Source organism: Nerophis lumbriciformis, linkage group LG03 (assembly GCF_033978685.3).
Source record: "Nerophis lumbriciformis linkage group LG03, RoL_Nlum_v2.1, whole genome shotgun sequence".
NCBI lineage: Eukaryota > Metazoa > Chordata > Actinopteri > Syngnathiformes > Syngnathidae > Nerophis > Nerophis lumbriciformis.
In genome coordinates this window covers 42,785,382-42,807,763 of record NC_084550.2, presented here as the reverse complement: position 1 = coordinate 42,807,763, position 22,382 = coordinate 42,785,382, and the positions used below count along the sequence as shown (strand labels likewise).

At 38.9% G+C, this 22,382-nt stretch overlaps 1 long non-coding RNA gene across 2 annotated transcripts; it reads right to left on the bottom strand.

Moving 5' to 3' along the window:
- Positions 1–623: 623 nt before the first annotated feature.
- On the bottom strand, positions 624–21,307 carry LOC133576123 (uncharacterized). Of its 2 annotated transcripts, none has more exons than XR_009811586.2 (3): positions 21,160–21,307; positions 1,230–1,326; positions 624–1,134 (listed from the first exon to the last, which is right to left on the bottom strand). It is a non-coding gene; the product is annotated as an uncharacterized lncRNA (long non-coding RNA). The 2 variants fall into 2 exon arrangements; XR_009811587.2 differs by having other exon boundaries at positions 1,238–1,326.
- Between the last annotated feature and the right edge of the window lie 1,075 nt (positions 21,308–22,382).

Sequence of the window (22,382 nt, the reverse complement as noted above, 5' to 3'; positions counted from 1 at the left end):
CTTAATGTATGTCGAGTTTTGAGACAAATAAAAAGATTTTAAGTGCACCTTATAGTCCGGAATATACGGTACACATTTTTTCATTCTCTTTTATAAAAACGCTTTTTGGTGTTTTTGTTCTTCTCCTCATTCTCCTGTCTCTTGGTTTTTACAGACAGGTTGCAGTTCTTGCTCAAAAGCAATACATTAACAGTACACAGGAGACAAACGGTGTATGAACCACTAGTCACATTAGAGAGTGTGCCTGGGCTCTGGGACTTCACGTCTAGGTGTGAAAATACTACGCTACAGCTTGGTTATTATACAGGACATGGAACAATACATAAAGTATTGTTGGCGGTTTTTCGGTGCATTTTTAAGAGGGATTTAGTGGCAAAACTGATTATTAGCAGCATTGCTAGCCACTTAGAACGAGCCGATCATTAGAAATTAGAATGCAAATGAAAAAAAAAAGAATACATATGTCTCTCATGAGACAATCCTCTCATGAGGATTGTGAATCCTCTCATGAGGATTGTGAATGACAGGCAACATTTAAAACAAAAGTGCAGTTTCCCTTTCAGTTGTTTTTATTGCAGTAACTATTCAAGTGAGTTAATTAACTCATATTATGTTCTACATATGGTGAATGTTTATATTTACCTTGGAGAAAGCAAACCACCAAGTTTAAGTAAATAGTGGTATTTCAGTTTGAGCACATAAATAGATAAGGCCCCTTAGTTTGATATTCGCAGGTGGATTGGATCACTTCTCGGAGGAAAGAGGCCCTAATTGGGACTTCGGACTGCAAAAGTGATAACCATATCCTTGAGAAAAGACTATCTGTTTAGCTCAACGCCAACATTTAAGTTATGACTTAAAGCAGTTGTTTTCCAGACACTTACACACGGACATCTCCTTTTATGGTCAGGATGTGCTCTCCTGACTTAGCACACACACAAACAGACAGGAAGGAGTAATATAAAAACTGATGGTTTGGCTTCTCCAATTAGGAGTGCCTCATTTTCTTGACCTGACCTCCTCCAGGGAACTGCAGTCCTGTATAATGGCGCTCGCTTGTAAGAAAGCAACTTTTGGTTCAGTAAAGCGTCTCCGACGTCTCTTTTGATCCAGCCACACTGCCGTGTCGCCCTTCTATCCGGACGAGGATGACAAGACCAGAAATACACATCACTATCTCACAAATATAAGATGTTGCAAAGGGTAGTAGAATGGAATAAAACTCACACCTCGTTACCTGCGGTAGTTCCAGTGAATCCAAAGACCTCCATCGTACTTCGTACTTGTTTTTCTCACTGCTCATCACTTTCTTTTTTCTTTTCATTCCTGTCAAAAAAGTCTCCGTTAGCGTCTGTACTCACGTGTTCCTTCCTGTGTACTTGCATCCCGATACCAATATTTTGGTACTGATTTCGATACGTTTTGACACTATTCCATACTTATCAAAATAAAGGGGACCACAAAAAAATTCACTCGTCTTTATTTTAAGAAAAGATCTTAGGGTACATTAAACATATGTTTCTTATTGCAATTTAGTCATTAAATAAAATAGTGAACATACAAGACAACTTGTCTTTTAGTAGTAAGTAAACATGCAGTAACATATTTTGTCATTTATCATTATATTAATTTTGTCAATAATTAATATAGGACAAACTGTAAAAAAATATTATTAATCCACTTGTTCATTTACTGTTAATATCTGCTTACTTTCTCTTTTAACATGTTCTATCTACACTTCTGTTAAAAATTTAATAATCACTTATTCTTCTGTTGTTTGATACTTTACATTAGTTTTGGATGATACCAAAAATGTAGGTATCGATCCGATACCAAGTAGTTACAGGATCAATACATTGGCCATATTCAAATCCTCATGTGTCCAGGGATGTATTTACTAAGTTTATAAACAACAAAAAAAGACTTAAGATTTTGTGATAATAAAAAATATCAATGTAATCATAGTAGTATCGACTATATTGTACTTGGTATCATTACAGTGGATGTCAGGTGTAGATCCACCCATGTCATTTGTTTACATTGAGGAGCGCAGGGGGATAGCTTCCCCTGTAGCTTGGCGACATTTAATGGAGAGTAACTTGTAGCTTAGCTTGCCCTCAAATGGCCCTCACTGAAATTTACGTTGCTGCCTGGGTGTTGTTGACTTGGAAGAGGCATTGACCGTCTTCCTTGCGGTGCTTCCAAGAGAACCGTGTTTGGAACAGGCTACTCCGGCACAGGAACTTGGCACACATTAGGGGCCGACTCATGGTGGGGGGTTGCTCTCCGCCAAGACTGCCCTTTGTCACACCGATTCTGTTCAGTGTTGTTATGGACAGGCACCACGTCCGGTTCCAGTTGTCCACGCTAAATCAGGCTAATAAGAACCGGAAACGGAAAGCTTGTGTCAACATCCAACAAGATCAATTTAGTCAGACAGGAATGTTATGTGATGAAGATACGGTGAGAAGATTTGTCCCGCATGAAAGGATCATATGGGAACTGGATGAAACGAGCACGAGTCGACACATCGCCTTGCTCACACCGCTCCTCTGACCACTCGCGAGTAGCCAGCTACAAGCTACCAGCTAGCTGGAGCCGCTAATAACGTTGGTTGCGATGATCACCATGATTACCTCAGATAATCATGGCGTCAAAGCAATGAAATAGTTTACCATCTTTATTGATGCAGACTTAATGGACTTCACATTAAATTGTTCGTGGAAGCAGTTCAAAATCACTCACAACATTGTCTTATGATTGTTTGAACAACAATCTTCATAGGCAAAGTACATGCTCTGCATTAAATCTGGTCTACAAAGAAAGATGGCGGATAGTGGAAGTTTCTACTTCTTCTTGTAAGGGTCATAAATCATTATGACGTTTGGGCTACAAAAAAGATGAAAATAACCAAATTATTTGGTAGAACTATTCAAGCATTGCATTAAAAATGACCCAGCATTGGGGTTGAATATATAACCATTTATTTGGTAGAATTAACCCAATATTGGAGTTAAAATGACCCAGCATTTGTGTCAAATATATAACTATTTATTTGGTCAAATTAACCCACGATTACAGTTAAAATGACCCAGCATTTGTGTTGAATATACAGTACAACCATTTATTTGGTAGAATTAACCCAGCATTACAGTTAAAATGACCCATCATTGGGGTTGAATATATACCCATTTATTTGGTAGAATTAACCCAGCATTACAGTTAAAATGACCCAGCATTTGGGTTGAATATATAACCATTTATTTGGTAGAATTAACCCAGCATTACAGTTAAAATGACCCAGCATTGGGGTTGAATATATAACCATTTATTTGGTAGAATTAAACCAGCATTACAGTTAAAATGACCCAGCATTTGTGTTGAATATATAACCATTTATTTGGTAGAATTAACCCAGCATTACAGTTAAAATGACGCAGCATTGGGGTTGAATATATAACCATTTATTTGGTAGAATTAAACCAGCATTACAGTTAAAATGACCCAGCATTTGGGTTAGTATAACCAATTCATGTAGCAAAATCAACCCAGCATTGCAAGTTAAAATGACCCAGCATTTGGGTTGAATATATAACCATTTATTTGGTAGAATTAACCCAGCATTGCAGTTAAAATGACGCAGCATTGGGGTTGAATATATAACCATTTATTTGGTAGAATTAACCCAACATTACAGTTAAAATGACCCAGCATTTGGGTTAGTATAACCAATTCATGTAGCAAAATCAACCCAGCATTGCAAGTTAAAATGACCCAGCATTTGGGTTGAATATGTAACCCATCTATCTTGGTTAAATAAGAAACCCAACTTACTGGGTTAAATTAACCCAGCGTTGTTTAGTTACCCAGCAGCTTGGTAGAAAACAACCCAAGTTGGGTAGTTTTCAACCCAGCATTTTTAGAGTGATACTATTTGGTTCTCAACTTAAAAAAAAAATCACTGCTGAAAAATACAACCATCCCATCAGTCATATGTACTTATGGCATGTTTATAAAACGGTCTTGGAAGTTTTTAGAGTGCTTCATAGGCGGAATAGATCGTATCTCCATTACCTGCATTGTTTGACGCCTTTTTTTTACTCTTTAAAATGCACAGAAAAGGGAAGGAGATCTTTTCTCACTTAGGGATTGTGGATGATGAGCAACATTACCTAAGAAAGTGTTGTTTCCCTTCAAGAAAGGTCACGCTGACATCTAAGGCCTGACTTCCATCCGCTACAGCAGGGGTGTATGCTAGCTGCTGCTTTTGATTTGTTTCCTTTCGCATGTTCATTTTTATGACTTCTGCTAAAACAAAGTTCAAGTTGACCTCATGTGTCCAAAGAAATAACAAACCCGGTTGTGGCAACCTTGTCCACCATTGCACTTTGTATGCAGAAGCAAATTGTTCATCTTTGGCAGTCTGCAGATTTTCTCAATGGGTGTTTAAAAAAAAAAAATTACATCACTTCCAGGTCTTGTTCCCCCGTAATTATGTAATTTTTTGTGTAGAGACTCCAGTTGCTACCGTTTAAGGTCACAGGACATCCTTGCCGTGTTTGTTCCTAGAGCCAACACAAGTCTCGGTTAAAAAAACCCTTCAGATTTTCTGCTCCATGGTCCATGGCTATACCTGAACTAATTACTTTGAGGGAATTTCAGGCCATTTAAAGGATTAAGAAGCTGTTTCTATTAGTATATATATATATATATATATATATATATATACATACATACAGGTAAAAGCCAGTAAATTAGAATATTTTGAAAAACTTGATTTATTTCAGTAATTGCATTCAAAAGGTGTAACTTGTACATTATATTTATTCATTGCACACAGACTGATGCATTCAAATGTTTATTTCATTTAATTTTGATGATTTGAAGTGGCAACAAATGAAAATCCAAAATTCCGTGTGTCACAAAATTAGAATATTACTTAAGGCTAATACAAAAAAGGGATTTTTAGAAATGTTGGCCAACTGAAAAGTATGAAAATGAAAAATATGAGCATGTACAATACTCAATACTTGGTTGGAGCTCCTTTTGCCTCAATTACTGCGTTAATGCGGCGTGGCATGGAGTCGATGAGTTTCTGGCACTGCTCAGGTGTTATGAGAGCCCAGGTTGCTCTGATAGTGGCCTTCAACTCTTCTGCGTTTTTGGGTCTGGCATTCTGCATCTTCCTTTTCACAATACCCCACAGATTTTCTATGGGGCTAAGGTCAGGGGAGTTGGCGGGCCAATTTAGAACAGAAATACCATGGTCCGTAAACCAGGCACGGGTAGATTTTGCGCTGTGTGCAGGCGCCAAGTCCTGTTGGAACTTGAAATCTCCATCTCCATAGAGCAGGTCAGCAGCAGGAAGCATGAAGTGCTCTAAAACTTGCTGGTAGACGGCTGCGTTGACCCTGGATCTCAGGAAACAGAGTGGACCGACACCAGCAGATGACATGGCACCCCAAACCATCACTGATGGTGGAAACTTTACACTAGACTTCAGGCAACGTGGATCCTGTGCCTCTCCTGTCTTCCTCCAGACTCTGGGACCTCGATTTCCAAAGGAAATGCAAAATTTGCATGGTTGGGTGATGGTTTATATATATATATATATATACATATATATATATATATATGTATATATATATATATATATATATATATATATATATATATATATACATATATATATATATATATATATATATATATATATATATATATATATATATATATATATATATATATATATATATACACACACACATACATATATCCATATATCCATATATATACACACACACACACACACACACACACACACATATATATATATATATATACATATATACATACATATATGCACATATATATATATATACATATATATGTATATAAATATATATCCATCCATCCATTTTCTACCGCTTATTCCCTTCGGGGTCGCAGGGGGCGCTGGAGCCTATCTCAGCTACAATCGGGCGAAAGGCGGGGTACACCCTGGACAAGTCGCCACCTCATCGCAGGGCCAACACAGATAGACAGACAACATTCACACTCACATTCACACACTAGGGCCAATTTTAGTGTTGCCAATCAACCGGGATTGAACTCACGACTACTCAGGACCTTCGTATTGTGAGGGAGACGCACTAACCCCTCTGTCACCGTGCTGCCCTATTAATATATATATATATATATATATATATATATATATATATATATATATATATATATATATATAAAGAGAGAGAGAGAGAGAGAGAGAGAGAGAGAGAGAGAGAGAGAGAGAGAGAGAGAGAGAGCGAGCGAGAGAGAGAGAGAGAGAGAGAGAGAGAGAGAGAGGGTTGTGCACCACACGATTAGATTCGATTCTTGGGGGTAATGATTTGATTCAGAATTGATTCTCGATTCAAAACGATTTTCAATTCAAGATCAATACTCTTTAATAACATCGGGTGCCAGTTCTATGATGAACTACATTCCTCCATAAAATAAACAGCTCTGATAAATGTATATATTACTTAAAAGAAAACTGGTTTTGTTTAATAAAATTCTACCCAAACATTTAATAAAATGAAATACAAATAAGACAACAAGAGAAGTATCCAACACTTCTCTTTTCTAAAGTAAATGTGTACAGCAGATATAGATCATCTACATCAATAATATGATTTGTCTGAGTGGCTGGACAAGGCAGATTAGAAAAAAATTAATAAACACATTTTAGATTTTTTTTTAATTGGTCAAAAATCTGTCACGGTTTGGTGAGCTTTGCTTGTAGCGTGACCCTAAGGATGCAGACAATGGCAGGTGGAATGCAGTTCAAACTAGTTTGAACCTACTCAGTGGCCTACTGGTTAGAGTGTCCGCCCTGAGATCGGTAGGTTGTGAGTAGGGATGATGTTTGATAAGAAATTATCGAGTTCGGGCCTATTATCGAACCGATTCCTTATCGAGTCTCTTATCGAATCCAGATAGGTTGTTGTATATGGAAAAAAACACAAAAGCTCACTTTTATTTTATAAGAAAAAAATAAAATAAAATAAATAAATAAATATTGACTGCTACCCCCCTAAAAAATAAGATAAATAAATATTGACTGTTGTTACCCAAAGTATATTAAGTGGGATTTTTCAGCAAAATAAATATATACAGTAACACAAAAACAACCTGTCTCTGTGATCACTATAGGTGAATAAACATGCCTTGAGGCGTTTTTTTCCGGTCCATTATTTTTGCTACATCACAGGAAATGACGTAGCTCAGTCATTAGACTGAGCTACGTCATTTCCTGTGATGTCCCACAGGGCATTTCTTGTGGGACGGGATTCGTTTCCAGGGATTCAATTAAAGAACCAACTCTTTTTCTTTACTATAGTGGCCTCGATAACGGGAACCGGTTCTCAAAAAGGGATTCGAGACCAAGGAATCGGTTATTTTCTTATCGAACGGTTCTTTTCTTATCAAACAACCGGGAGAACCGGTTTCGAACATAATCCCTTGAGTTCAAACCCCGGCCGAGTCATACCAAAGACTATAAAAATGGGACCCATTACCTCCCTGCTTGGCACTCAGCATCAAGAGTTGGAATTGGGGGTTGAATCACCAAAAATGATTCCCGGGCACGGCATCGCTGCTGCCCACTGCTCCCATCACCTCCCAGGGGGTGAACAAGGGCATGGGTCAAATGCAGAGGACAAATTTCACCACACCCAGTGTGTGCATGACAATCATTGGTACTTTAACTTTAACTTTAATTATGACAAAAAGCAGGGAACAGACAATTACAGCACACCAAGCAACAGTCGACAAAGTAAAACGATCCAGCACTGAAGTAAGGACCCAGGTGGAACGAAATGAAACTAATTCATGAGAATCAGGTGTGCAAAGCAGGACATGGAACAGAGTAAATGTCCTTCAAAACACAGAGACCAAACAGGAAATACCGACAAAACAAGAGCACCAGCACAGAAAGTGATTCTAAACACAAGCAGAGACTAGAAATAGGAGCGCTGGACAGGAATTAAAACACCAAACACAGGAAAACACAAATATGACCAACATGTCAGTAGCAACCCCAGCAGGCACAATATGTTGAAACAACGTTGAGAACTTGTTGAATTAGGTCCTGACGCTGAGTAACTCAAACACAACGTTGGAACAACATGCTTTTTGACAAAGTTTAATCAACGTCAGGTTGTGACGTTGATTTGACATTGAAATTTGGTCATTTCCCAACCCATATTCTACAACACAAATACAACGTTGAAACAACATGCTTTTTGACAATATTTAATCAATGTCGGAGTGTGTCGTTGATTTGACCTGTTGAAATTTGGTCATTTCCCAACCAACGTGGATCCAACTTTGAACATCAACATTGTCTCAATTTACAAATATAACTATTTTGTAACGTTGTTTCAAAGTCAGTTTTAAACTTTTTAATTTTCCTGAGGGAACTCTCCTGAAGGAATCAATAAAGTACTATCAATTTATCTATCGATCTATTTATCTATCTATCGACCTAAAGGACATGTATGTATAATCAACGGTGTATCAATGTCTTGTGCCTGCTAGGAAGCCTGCCAAAATTGTTACAAATAAAAACTGCGAATAATCATTAAATATATAAATTATATATATATACATATATATATATATATATATATATATATATATATATATATATATATATATATATATATATATATATATATATATATATATATATATATATATATATATACATACATACATACATACATACATACAGGTAAAAGCCAGTAAATTAGAATATTTTGAAAAACTTGATTTATTTCAGTAATTGCATTCAAAAGGTGTAACTTGTACATTATATTTATTCATTGCACACAGACTGATGCATTCAAATGTTTATTTCATTTAATTTTGATGATTTGAAGTGGCAACAAATGAAAATCCAAAATTCCGTGTGTCACAAAATTAGAATATTACTTAAGGCTAATACAAAAAAGGGATTTTTAGAAATGTTGGCCAACTGAACAGTAAGAAAATGAAAAATATGAGCATGTACAATACTCAATACTTGGTTGGAGCTCCTTTTGCCTCAATTACTGCGTTAATGCGGCGTGGCATGGAGTTGATGAGTTTCTGGCACTGCTCAGGTGTTATGAGAGCCCAGGTTGCTCTGATAGTGGCCTTCAACTCTTCTGCGTTTTTGGGTCTGGCATTCTGCATCTTCCTTTTCACAATACCCCACAGATTTTCTATGGGGCTAAGGTCAGGGGAGTTGGCGGGCCAATTTAGAACAGAAATACCATGGTCCGTAAACCAGGCACGGGTAGATTTTGCGCTGTGTGCAGGCGCCAAGTCCTGTTGGAACTTGAAATCTCCATCTCCATAGAGCAGGTCAGCAGCAGGAAGCATGAAGTGCTCTAAAACTTGCTGGTAGACGGCTGCGTTGACCCTGGATCTCAGGAAACAGAGTGGACCGACACCAGCAGATGACATGGCACCCCAAACCATCACCCAACCATGCAAATTTTGCATTTCCTTTGGAAATCGAGGTCCCAGAGTCTGGAGGAAGACAGGAGAGGCACAGGATCCACGTTGCCTGAAGTCTAGTGTAAAGTTTCCACCATCAGTGATGGTTTGGGGTGCCATGTCATCTGCTGGTGTCGGTCCACTCTGTTTCCTGAGATCCAGGGTCAACGCAGCCGTCTACCAGCAAGTTTTAGAGCACTTCATGCTTCCTGCTGCTGACCTGCTCTATGGAGATGGAGATTTCAAGTTCCAACAGGACTTGGCGCCTGGACACAGCGCAAAATCTACCCGTGCCTGGTTTACAGACCATGGTATTTCTGTTCTAAATTGGCCCGCCAACTCCCCTGACCTTAGCCCCATAGAAAATCTTTGGGGTATTGTGAAAAGGAAGATGCAGAATGCCAGACCCAAAAACGCAGAAGAGTTGAAGGCCACTATCAGAGCAACCTGGGCTCTCATAACACCTGAGCAGTGCCAGAAACTCATCGACTCCATGCCACGCCGCATTAACGCAGTAATTGAGGCAAAAGGAGCTCCAACCAGGTATTGAGTATTGTACATGCTCATATTTTTCATTTTCATACTTTTCAGTTGGCCAACATTTCTAAAAATCCCTTTTTTGTATTAGCCTTAAGTAATATTCTAATTTTGTGACACACGGAATTTTGGATTTTCATTTGTTGCCACTTCAAATCATCAAAATTAAATGAAATAAACATTTGAATGCATCAGTCTGTGTGCAATGAATAAATATAATGTACAAGTTACACCTTTTGAATGCAATTACTGAAATAAATCAAGTTTTTCAAAATATTCTAATTTACTGGCTTTTACCTGTATATATATATATATATATATATATATATATATATATGTATGTATACATATCTAGATCTTGACTGAGGGGAATAACTTCACCTTACATGACCTATGTATTTAAACAGAGTGAAAAAACAGCTCGTCTTTTCGTGTGTGTGTGTGTGTGTGTGCGTGCGCGCGCATGGGTGTGTGCGTGCTTGTGTGATATTATGTCATCTAAAATCACAGCTGCACCAACTTTCCAGGGAAAATGATCCCTCTGTGAAAACTGCGGGGAAGGAAAGTAAACTATATGTGCTGAGAAACGTTATCAACACATCTTCCCAGCCCCTTGAGCAAGGCAGCGCGCCACAAGGTGACACAAAGGAGGCAAAGTTACACATACACACTTATCTAGTGCGGCGCTAACCAGGTTGTTTTATTGTTTTTAAGTATCAACAGTAGCTGACTTATTTTTACGCTTGTATGAGTTTATTCTCGGCACAATATGTCAAATTACTACTTTTTTAAATTCAATAATATTTATTTTCACATACCTTCCAGAATGGATTATGTTTTATTGTTCTACCTACACTAATCATTTTGAATGTCAACTATTTACATCAGACATTGTTGTTTACATTCCAAGGACAAACTGCATTGATTGTTGATTATATATATTCCAAGTTCAGTTGAAGGTCACATGGTTATAATGACTAATACCTGATTAATTACCTCACTCGATCGAATCCCTGCAATAAAATAAAGAATAAAGTTTCAAAGATGAGGAGCGCCTCTGGCATACACTTCTATTAGCCACTAGAGAACCTGATTAATGTTGGCATATATAGGGAAGCACATTTCTCCATAAGAAACAGAGTAAATATTAATGATGACTTCCAAACTCAACAAATGTACATACACAGAAGTCCCTTTGGTGCCCTCACAAACGATCAGAAATCACAAGCATTTACTTAACTTTAACAACTGTATTGCTACGATAATAAACATTTGGTAGAGCGGCCATGGCAGCCACTTGAGGGTTCCAGGTTCGATCCCCGCTTCCGCCGTCTGAGTCACTTCCATTGTGTCCTTGGGCAAGACACTTTACCCGCTTTCTCCCAGTGCCACCCACACTGGTTTAAATTCGGCTTAAAGATGTAGATATTGGGTTTCACTATGTAAGCACTTTGGGTCTCTAGATAAAAGCGCTATATAAATATACCTGTAATTCACTTCACATCACTTGCATTAACACCGCCAAAAGAGGAGCTGATGAGAAAGCAGCAGACAGAGTGAAAAAAGTGTGTGTGTGTGTGTGTGTGTGTGTGCGCTCCTGGAAGAGGCTCTGCTGGACGAGAGGTAGTCTTCTTCTCCTCAAGTTGGCACATTGTAATTCGTAAATAAAAACAGAATACAATGATTTGCAAATCCTTTTCAACTTATATTCAATTGAATAGACTGCAAACAAAATATTTAATGTTCACATTGAGAAACTTAAATATTTTTTTTTGCAAATAATCATTAACTTAGAATATAATGGCAGCAACACATTGCAAAAAAGTTGTTACAGGGGCATTTCTACCACTGTGTTACATGGCCTTTCCTTTTAACAACACTCAGTAAACATTTGGGAACTGAGGAGACCAATTTTTGAAGCTTTTCAGGTGGAATTATTTCTCATTCTTGCTTGATGTACAGCTTAAGTTGTTCAACAGTCCGGGGTCTCCGTTGTGGTATTTTCGGCTTCATATTGCGCCACACATTTTCAATGGGAGACAGGTCTGGACTACAGGCAGGCCAGTCTAGTACCCGCACTCTTTTACTATGAAGCCATGCTGTTGAAACACGTGGCTTGGCATTGTCTTGCTGAAATAAGCAGGGGCGTCTATGATAACGTTGCTTGGATGGCAACATATGTTGCTCCAAAACCTGTATGTACCTTTCAGCATTAATGGTGCCTTCACAGATGTGTAAGTTACCCATGTATTGGGCACTAATACACCCTCATACCATCACACATGCTGGCTTTTCAACTTTGCGCTTATAACAGTCCGGATGGTTCTTTTTCTCTTTGGTCCGGAGGACACGTCAGCCACAATTTCCAAAAACAATTTGAAATGTGGACTCGTCAGACCACAGAACACTTTTCCACTTCGCATCAGTCCATCTTAGATGAGCTCGGGCCCAGCAAAGTGTTTCTGGGTGTTGTTGATAAATGGCTTTCGCTTTGCATAATAGAATTTTAACTTGCACTTACAGATGTACTGTAGTTACTGACAGTGGTTTTCTGAAGTGTTCCTGAGCCCATGTGGGGATATCCTTTACACACTGATGTTGCTTTATGATGCAGTACCGCCTGAGGGATCTAAGGTCCGTAATATCATCGCTTTTGTGCAGTGAATTTTCCAGATTCTCTGAACCTTTTGATGATATTACGGACCTTAGATGGTGAAATCCCTAAATTCCTTGCAATAGCTGGTTGAGAAATGTTGTTCTTAAACTGTTGGACAATTTGCTCACGCATTTGTTCACAAAGTGGGGACCCTCGCCCCATCCTTGTTTGTGTATGACTGAACATTTCATGGAAGCTGCTTTTATACTCAATCATGGCACCCACCTGTACCCAATCAGTCTGTTCACCTGTGGGATGTTCTAAATAAGTGTTTGATGAGCATTCCTCAACTTTATCAGTCTTTTTTGCGACTTGTGCCAGCTTTTTTGAAACATGTTGCAGGCATCAAATTCCAAATGAGCTAACAGTTTCCAAAAATAAAAATGTTTTCCAGTTCGAACGTTAAGTATCTTGTCTTTGCAGTCCATTTAATTTTATATAGGTTGAAAAGGATTTGCAAATCCTTGTATTCTTTTTTATTTACCATTTAACGTGCCAACTTCACTGGTTTTGGGTTTTGTATATACATATATATATACACGTATGTATAAATATGTATGTTTATATACATATATATATATATATATATATATATATATATATATACACACAGGTAAAAGCCAGTAAATTAGAATATTTTGAAAAACTTGATTTATTTCAGTAATTGCATTCAAAAGGTGTAACTTGTACATTATATTTATTCATTGCACACAGACTGATGCATTCAAATGTTTATTTCATTTAATTTTGATGATTTGAAGTGGCAACAAATGAAAATCCAAAATTCCGTGTGTCACAAAATTAGAATATTACTTAAGGCTAATACAAAAAAGGGATTTTTAGAAATGTTGGCCAACTGAAAAGTATGAAAATGAAAAATATGAGCATGTACAATACTCAATACTTGGTTGGAGCTCCTTTTGCCTCAATTACTGTGTTAATGCGGCGTGGCATGAAGTCGATGAGTTTCTGGCACTGCTCAGGTGTTATGAGAGCCCAGGTTGCTCTGATAGTGGCCTTCAACTCTTCTGCGTTTTTGGGTCTGGCATTCTGCATCTTCCTTTTCACAATACCCCACAGATTTTCTATGGGGCTAAGGTCAGGGGAGTTGGCGGGCCAATTTAGAACAGAAATACCATCGTCCGTAAACCAGGCACGGGTAGATTTTGCGCTGTGTGCAGGCGCCAAGTCCTGTTGGAACTTGAAATCTCCATCTCCATAGAGCAGGTCAACAGCAGGAAGCATGAAGTGCTCTAAAACTTGCTGGTAGACGGCTGCGTTGACCCTGGATCTCAGGAAACAGAGTGGACCGACACCAGCAGATGACATGGCACCCCAAACCATCACCCAACCATGCAAATTTTGCATTTCCTTTGGAAATCGAGGTCCCAGAGTCTGGAGGAAGACAGGAGAGGCACAGGATCCACGTTGCCTGAAGTCTAGTGTAAAGTTTCCACCATCAGTGATGGTTTGGGGTGCCATGTCATCTGCTGGTGTCGGTCCACTCTGTTTCCTGAGATCCAGGGTCAACGCAGCCGTCTACCAGCAAGTTTTAGAGCACTTCATGCTTCCTGCTGCTGACCTGCTCTATGGAGATGGAGATTTCAAGTTCCAACAGGACTTGGCGCCTGCACACAGCGCAAAATCTACCCGTGCCTGGTTTACAGACCATGGTATTTCTGTTCTAAATTGGCCCGCCAACTCCCCTGACCTTAGCCCCATAGAACATCTGTGGGGTATTGTGAAAAGGAAGATGCAGAATGCCAGACCCAAAAACGCAGAAGAGTTGAAGGCCACTATCAGAGCAACCTGGGCTCTCATAACACCTGAGCAGTGCCAGAAACTCATCGACTCCATGCCACGCCGCATTAACGCAGTAATTGAGGCAAAAGGAGCTCCAACCAAGTATTGAGTATTGTACATGCTCATATTTTTCATTTTCATACTTTTCAGTTGGCCAACATTTCTAAAAATCCCTTTTTTGTATTAGCCTTAAGTAATATTCTAATTTTGTGACACACGGAATTTTGGATTTTCATTTGTTGCCACTTCAAATCATCAAAATTAAATGAAATAAACATTTGAATGCATCAGTCTGTGTGCAATGAATAAATATAATGTACAAGTTACACCTTTTGAATGCAATTACTGAAATAAATCAGGTTTTTCAAAATATTCTAATTTACTGGCTTTTACCTGTATATATATATATATATATATATATATATATATATATATATATATAGCCTAGCCCTATACATATATGTGTGTGTACATATTATATTAATATAATGAATATATAATTAATGTACTTGGATATTAAGAGTATGTGAAAGTTTGACTCCTTCCTTGTTTACTTCCGTGACGACCTTCAAGTTTTGTAATCCATCAGAAATATCAAGCAGCTAAAATGCGACAAAGTGCGGAGAGTGTTTTGCTTTTTTCCCCATCATGCTTTGTAATGGATTTAAATGGGTGTAATATTGAATTTCTTATGGTGAATGGACTTTTGTTTCATAATATCCACAAAGTTCAGGGACCATGTCTGTTGACATTTTGTGCTGGTTGGATTTTTTCTTTTCTTCACCATGATTAGGGAAGGTTGTTTGCATTGGGCCATACAAGAAATTGCTGTGTTTTGTCCTTTGCGAGTATAATTAAACGACATTGACCCAAAAAACTTGTGCTGTCCACTAGATGGCGACAATAAAGAAGCATTAAAAACATCAGACTTTTGAAATGAATGCAATCTCCCTGTGGCCATGATACCTTATTGATTTCATGACGTCACAGGCCGTAGTTTGAACACCATTGGTCTATCTCGAGTGCTCTCATAATGTACTATTGATTTTTTTAAATCCTTGGTCCCCAAATTATCCATCCATCCATCCATTTTCTACCGCTTATTCCCTTTTGGGGTCGCGGGGGGCGCTGGAGCCTATCTCAGCTACAATCGGGCGGAAGGCGGGGTACACCCAGGACAAGTCGCCACCTCATCGCAGGGCCAACACAGATAGACAGACAACATTCACACTCAACACACACAAAAAGCTGAAAAATGTTGACCTCATCACGCTAGTATTAATCCAATACTGAAACTATTGCTATAGTTAGTAATCAATGCTTGGATTGATCCTGGAGAGTGCCTGTCCTCTAGTTTAAACACAACAGTAAGATGTTTTTTTAATTGTCATGTTGCTTGGTTCCAAGTCGTGCCTGGAACTTCTCCAACAGCTTCACCTTGAACTGCAAAGCCACTGTAGCCACAGTCAGGGACGTTCTGTACACTATTAAAAATGATATAAAAAAAAATCAACAGGCAAACAGAACTCAACATTCCTATTCTAAAAGTAACAACTTTAGGAACTTAAAAATGTCGGGTCCATTGTTGTGTTCCATGTCAGAGCACCCTTCCTTTCTCGTTTGTCAAATCTTTCTTGACGGCGGTTATGGTCTCGTGATAGTCACTCACTGCTTTGTGATCTTGCTAAGAACGTGGCCAATAACAACAAAAAGGCAGGTATCTTGCTCATAAAGACAAAAACAGCACAAACTGTTTCAATCCACAGGCTGAACAGCCTTGAGGCCCCAGCAAGCGGGTGTAGCTAAGTTTATTCTGCCCTCTGGTGGTCGTTGAGAGAAATGGAGGACAAGAACAAACAGCCAGTAACTAAAATTGGGGTCTTCATTTAAAATATTTGTGTACAAAATGAAGTACTTTTTATGTGGATTAACAATGTTAAAAAGGAGGGCTCGTCCGGGATTTGAACCCTGGACCTCTCGCACCCTAAGCGAGAAACATACCCCTAGACCAACAAGCCATGCGCGTTTGAGCAAATAAGTTAAATAAAGATCAAACAAAGGTCACCCAATGCTTACAATAACTATCATGAAACGACAATAGTAGTCACAGAATAGGTTTGTGCGTCAAGATTGATATTAACATTTCCCAAGCTTTACTCCTAAAAAGGAGGCAGACAAAATAGATCCCAAATTATGTGTCACTCCGCGGCGCTACTTCCGCTTTTAAACCATCCTGGGTTCGTCATCAAGATGTCATCAATATAACTCTTGATAACATCAAGTGTATTTTAGTTGAAGGAATTTAACACCACAACCACAGTTCTGCTTAAAACATGAGCTATTTGTTGTTTTCATTCAGCAGCGAGTATGTACAAAATAAAAATAATCTTTTTTTTTAACCTGCCAAATTAAGCTAACATTCGTTATTCAGAGAGAAAAATATATTCTTGGTTCCTGTAAATCGTTTTTTTTAAAAATTTGAAGTGTATTTTTTTATACTTTCAAATCCTTTTTTATTTGCAGAAAATGTATTCTTTTACTTGCGAATATTTTTTTTACATTGAAGAAAAAAGTTTATTTTTAACTTGCGAATCCTTTTTAATTTGCAGAAATTTTTTTTTTTTTTTACTTGAGAATATTTTTTTTAAATTGAAGAAAATATATTTTTTTAAACTTGCGAATCCTTTTTTTTATTTGGAGAAAATAGTTGTTTTTTTTTTACTTGCAAATTGTTTTTTGATAAACAAAAAATGTTTGTAATACTTGCAAATCATTCTTTTAATTAAAGAAAATATTTTTCTTAGTTACAAATCGTTTAGTGTAAGTAAAAACGTGCGTTTGTGGAGTTTTGGCAGTAATTACATTCCACAGAATTATTTTATAATCGCATTCGTGTTCTTTTTTGCTGAGCAACTCAGCGACCAAAGCGCGTTTAATACATTTGACCAGCAGAGGGCGACAGCGTTGCGCCTTAGGCTATGGAGTTTGGATTTCTAAAGAAGTGAAACATCTGTAGCTCTTTGTGTGAATGTGATGACACTAAACCTTCTATTTTATTCATGTTAAATACACAGTGGGAAATTATACTTTTTGTGATGTTTATTTTATATTTATATTTTCAAGAGCCCAACGTCTCAGGGGCGGGACATCAAAATGTGAATGTTTCGTCAAAAACTGCCTCCGCAGATTATATTTCTTTGAGACTGTGTTTACTTAATTGCAAAGGAAACACATCGGCTTTCACACTCATTAATCCGCCCTTGCTACTCGTTTCCAGCGTGTGCAGCTAGACAGATAGTTAACCGCATGAAGAAACAGAAGCCCCAGAAGTTTCGTAGAGGATTGATGTTCCTTTTTTTTAATTATTTGCCCTCCTTAATTTTACTTCTTATACTTCTCCCTTAATTTAAGTTTGTAAGAGTGAACATATAAACATAAAATAAATGTTACGAAAGTACAACTTCCATTGTGTATTTTACATAGAGGGTTTAGTATTAATATATTCACACAATAAACTGCAGATGTTCACACATGTAAAAATTCAACAACATGCACATCACAATGAATGTGACTCAACACACGCGTTATCGCCCTGTACTGGTCAAATTTAGCGCTACATGTATTAAACATAACATACGACTTTTAAAGTCATTTTGATAGTAGGCCAATATAGACACTTACATCATGTGTTGTTTTCATTATAACACTTATATAAAACTTTTGAAGTCATTTTGATAGTAGGCTAATATAGCTAATATAGACTCTTCCATCATGGGTTGTCTTCATTATAAGACTTATATAAAACTTTTGAAGTCATTTTGATAGTAGGCTAATATAACTAGACACTTACGTCATGTGTTGTCTCCATTATAACACTTATATAAGACTTTTAAAGTAATTTTGATAGTAGGCTAATATAGCTAATATAGACACTTACATCATGTGTTGTCTTCATTATAAGACTTATATAAAACTGTTGAAGTCATTTTGATAGTAGGCCAAATAACTAGACACTTACATCATGTGTTGTCTCCATTATAACACTTATATTAGACTTCTAAAGTAATTTTGATAGTAGGCTAATATAACTAATATAGACACTTACATCATGTGTTGTCTTCATTATAACACTTATATAAGACTTTTAAAGTCATTTTAATAGTAGGCTAATATAACTAATATAGACACTTACATCATGTTTAGTATTAATATATTCACACAATAAACTGCAGTTGTTCACACATATACAAATTCAACAACATCCACATCACAATGAATGTGACTCAACACACATGTTATCGCCCTGTACTGGTCAAATTTAGCTCTACATGTATTAAACATTGTCAGGATTCTCACTGACAGTTTGGTTTTGGTTTTTTTCTCTGTGTTTGTTTTATTTCCTGTCAGCGTTCTTATTTTGGTTCCTTATCCTGCATGTCTCTCTGAGTGCTCGTTTCCCTCACCTGTGCCTGATTGGCAGTCTGGCACACCTGGTGGCAATTGCCAATCAGGCTCCTATTTATACCTGCCTCTCCCTCCAGTCAGTGCTGGAGTATTACTAGCTGTCAGCTGTGGACTGTGAGCTGTTTCTATATGCTGAACGCTTTCAACTGTTTGCTGTCTCCAGTTATTCCTGTTTCCTGGTTCCTATTTGCTGTCTCAAGTTTGCCTGTTTCCTGGTTTCTGGTTTGTGTTTTCCTTGCATTTTTTGGATATTAAAACCATGTTTTCCTGCACCAAGCCTGCCATCTCTGCATCTTGGGGTTCGTCACCACCACTTCCTAACAGAATACTCCAGCCACATACAAACCCCGCTGTGATTTCAATGGCGGAGAGGCTTGACAGGATGCTGGCGCTGATGGCCGAATGGAGGAGATGTTTTGCTTCCTTTCAAGCTCCCTCCCACCCATCCCTGTCGTCTGTGGGCCTCTTTGGGGATGTCTTGGATCCGTTCCTTGAGGGGGGGCTATGAGTAGCTGTGTAGCTGGGGAGGCACAGCTACTTCTAACTCCAGTGGATCTGCCGCAGTTGCCGCCATCCACCCTGGTGGGACTACAGACATCGCCGTCCTTCCCGGGGGGCCCGTGGATGCCATCAACTCCGGTGAGCCCTCCCGCGCTGGCAGACGAGCCACCTGCTCCTCTCACTCCGCCCACGCCGGCAAACAAGCCGCCTGCTCCTCTGGCTCCGCCCACGCCGGCAGTCGAGCTGCCTGCACTTCTGGCTCCGCCCACGTCGACGACCTTGTCTTCCTCGTTTCTGGCTCCGCCCACGGCGACGACATTGTCTTCCTCGTCTCTGGCTCCGCCCACGGCAACGACATTGTCTTCCTCGTCTCTGGCTCCGCCCACGCCAACGACATTGTTTTCCTCGTCTCTGGCTCCGCCCACAGCGACGACTTCAGCTTCTTGGTCTCCGGCGGGCTGTCACGGCGTCTCCAGCATCGTCGCCTCCGCGACCTCCAGCTGACCTGACGCACGGTCGGCCATTAGGCGCCGGCATGCGGTACTCTCGTCGGCCACGAATGTGGCTATTCCCTGGGTGACCGCCTCGCCAATTGTGGCGGCGTTCAACTTGCCGTCGCCACCTGACTCTTCCCCGCTGGTTGCGGGGACACTTGGCCTGGCAGCCCACCGCCTTGTCCGCCCTCTGCCCTCCCGTGACTTAGGACTTTTTTTTGTGTTTTTTATAGAACGTCTGGTATCCGTTATCGGAAGGGGGGCTACTGTCAGGATTCTCACTGACTGTTTGGTTAGGTTTTTTTTTTTTCTGTTTTATTTCCTGTTAGCGTTTTTATTTTGGTTCTTTTTCCTGCATGTCTCCCTGAGCGCTTGTTTCCCTCACTTGTACCTGATTGGCAGTCGGGCACACCTGGTGGCAATTGCCAATCAGGCTCCTATTTATACCTGCCTCTCCCTCCAGTCAGTGCTGGAGTATTACTAGCTGTATGCTGTGGAATGTGAGCTGTTTCTGTATGCTGATCGCTTTCGACTGTTTGCTCTCTCCAGTTCTCCCTGGTTCATGTTTGCTGTCTCAAGTTTGCCTGTTTCCTGGTTTCTGGTTTGTGTTTTCTTTGCATTTTTTGGACATTAAAATCATGTTTTCCTGTACCAAGCCTGCCATCTCTGCATCTTGGGGTTCGTCACCACCACTTCCTGACAAACATAACATAAGCCTTTTAAAGTCATTTTGACAGTAGGCCAATATAGACACTTACATCATGTGTTGTCTTCATTGTAACACTTACATAAGACTTTTAAAGTCATTTTGATAGTAGTAGGCTAATATAACTAATATAGGCACTTACATCATGTGTTGCCTTCATTCTAAAACGACTTCTAAAGTCATTTTGATAGTAGGCTAATATAACTAATATAGACACTTACAATATATTACCCAGAATAAACTGCAGTTGTTCACATAAAAATTCAACATCCACATCACAATGAATGTGACAACACACGCGTTATCGCCCTCGTCTGGTCAAATTTAGCGCTGCGCGTATTAAACAAGCTTTGATTGCCAGAGTTATTACTCTCAGACAAAAAACAACACGACCACGAACACAAAAGACACCACAAAGTCAGCAATTTCAATACAAAACAATCTAAATATCTTCATGCACAATATTTACTTACACATTTGAGTAAGGTTCATGATGAAGATTACTGGGATTGCTACCATTGTTGCTGCATGTCTGCCACTTAACATGTCCGACAGGAAACAAAGACTCGAGCGGAACGTTCATACTTTGCTGTTGTCAAAAGTCCGATTTTTGATTAGATGTTTTTTAAGGTTGAATGAGTAGTCTTCTTCTACTCCACTGCTTCATTGTGCTTCGCTGTTGCCCCCGGTGGGGTGGCGGCAGTACTGCATACATGATCAACCCATGCTTGAATGGTTCCATCAAGACTATTTGGACTTGTGTTCTTCTCATTTTGCCTCGTTTTCACTTCCGTGAACTTCTGCACATTAGTTTACTGTTTTGTGTGGTTTTATAGTTGCTTTACTGCTGGTACGGGAAGCTGTTGCTCGCAGCTGTTTGTGATGAGCAGGGTTCTTACACCCAGTGTGCTAATTTGGACCTGGCTGATTCAGTGATTGTGTTCCGTTTATTGCTCTGGGATACTGTTCATACATTCCACTGTCTCCCTTTGCTACTTCCGTGTAGTTTGACTTCATCTTGTAGTGCTTTTTTGTCATCTTTTCGTCACTTTTTGTCCTCACTTAAATCCAGTAGGTATCTCTACTGCACCTGTCTGGGTTACTCCTTAGCAATAACCCATAAATATGACCCAACAGGCTCATTTGTGTAGAACAAATAACCCAGTAATTTTTAGTTTGTAGTAGTGTTGTCCCGATACCAATATTTTGGTACCCGTACCAAAATGTATGTTGATACTTTTTGGTACTTTTCGATTGCATTATTGGCTTTATTTAAAAAAAAAAAAATCTTACGGTACATTTATTATTGCAAGTTTGTTCTTAAATAAAATAGTGAACATACAAGACAACTTGTCTTTTAGTAGTAAGTAAGCAAACAAAGGCTCCTAATTAGTCTGCTGATGTATGCAGTAACATATTGTGTCATTTATCACTCTATTATTTTGTCAACATTATTGAGGAAAGTGGTAGAAAACGGATTATTAATCTACTTGTTCATTTACTGTTAATATCTGCTTACTTTCTCTTTCAACATGTTCTTGTCATAACGTGGACTGTGAGGGTTTTGTTTTCCCGAGATGCAAAAATTGGAGCGGACGTGGCGTGCAGGTAAAGACATGGTTTAATTATTGCTATAAACTACAAAGTACAAACAAAAGGGTACAAACAAAAGGCGTGCACAAAGGCGGAGAACAAA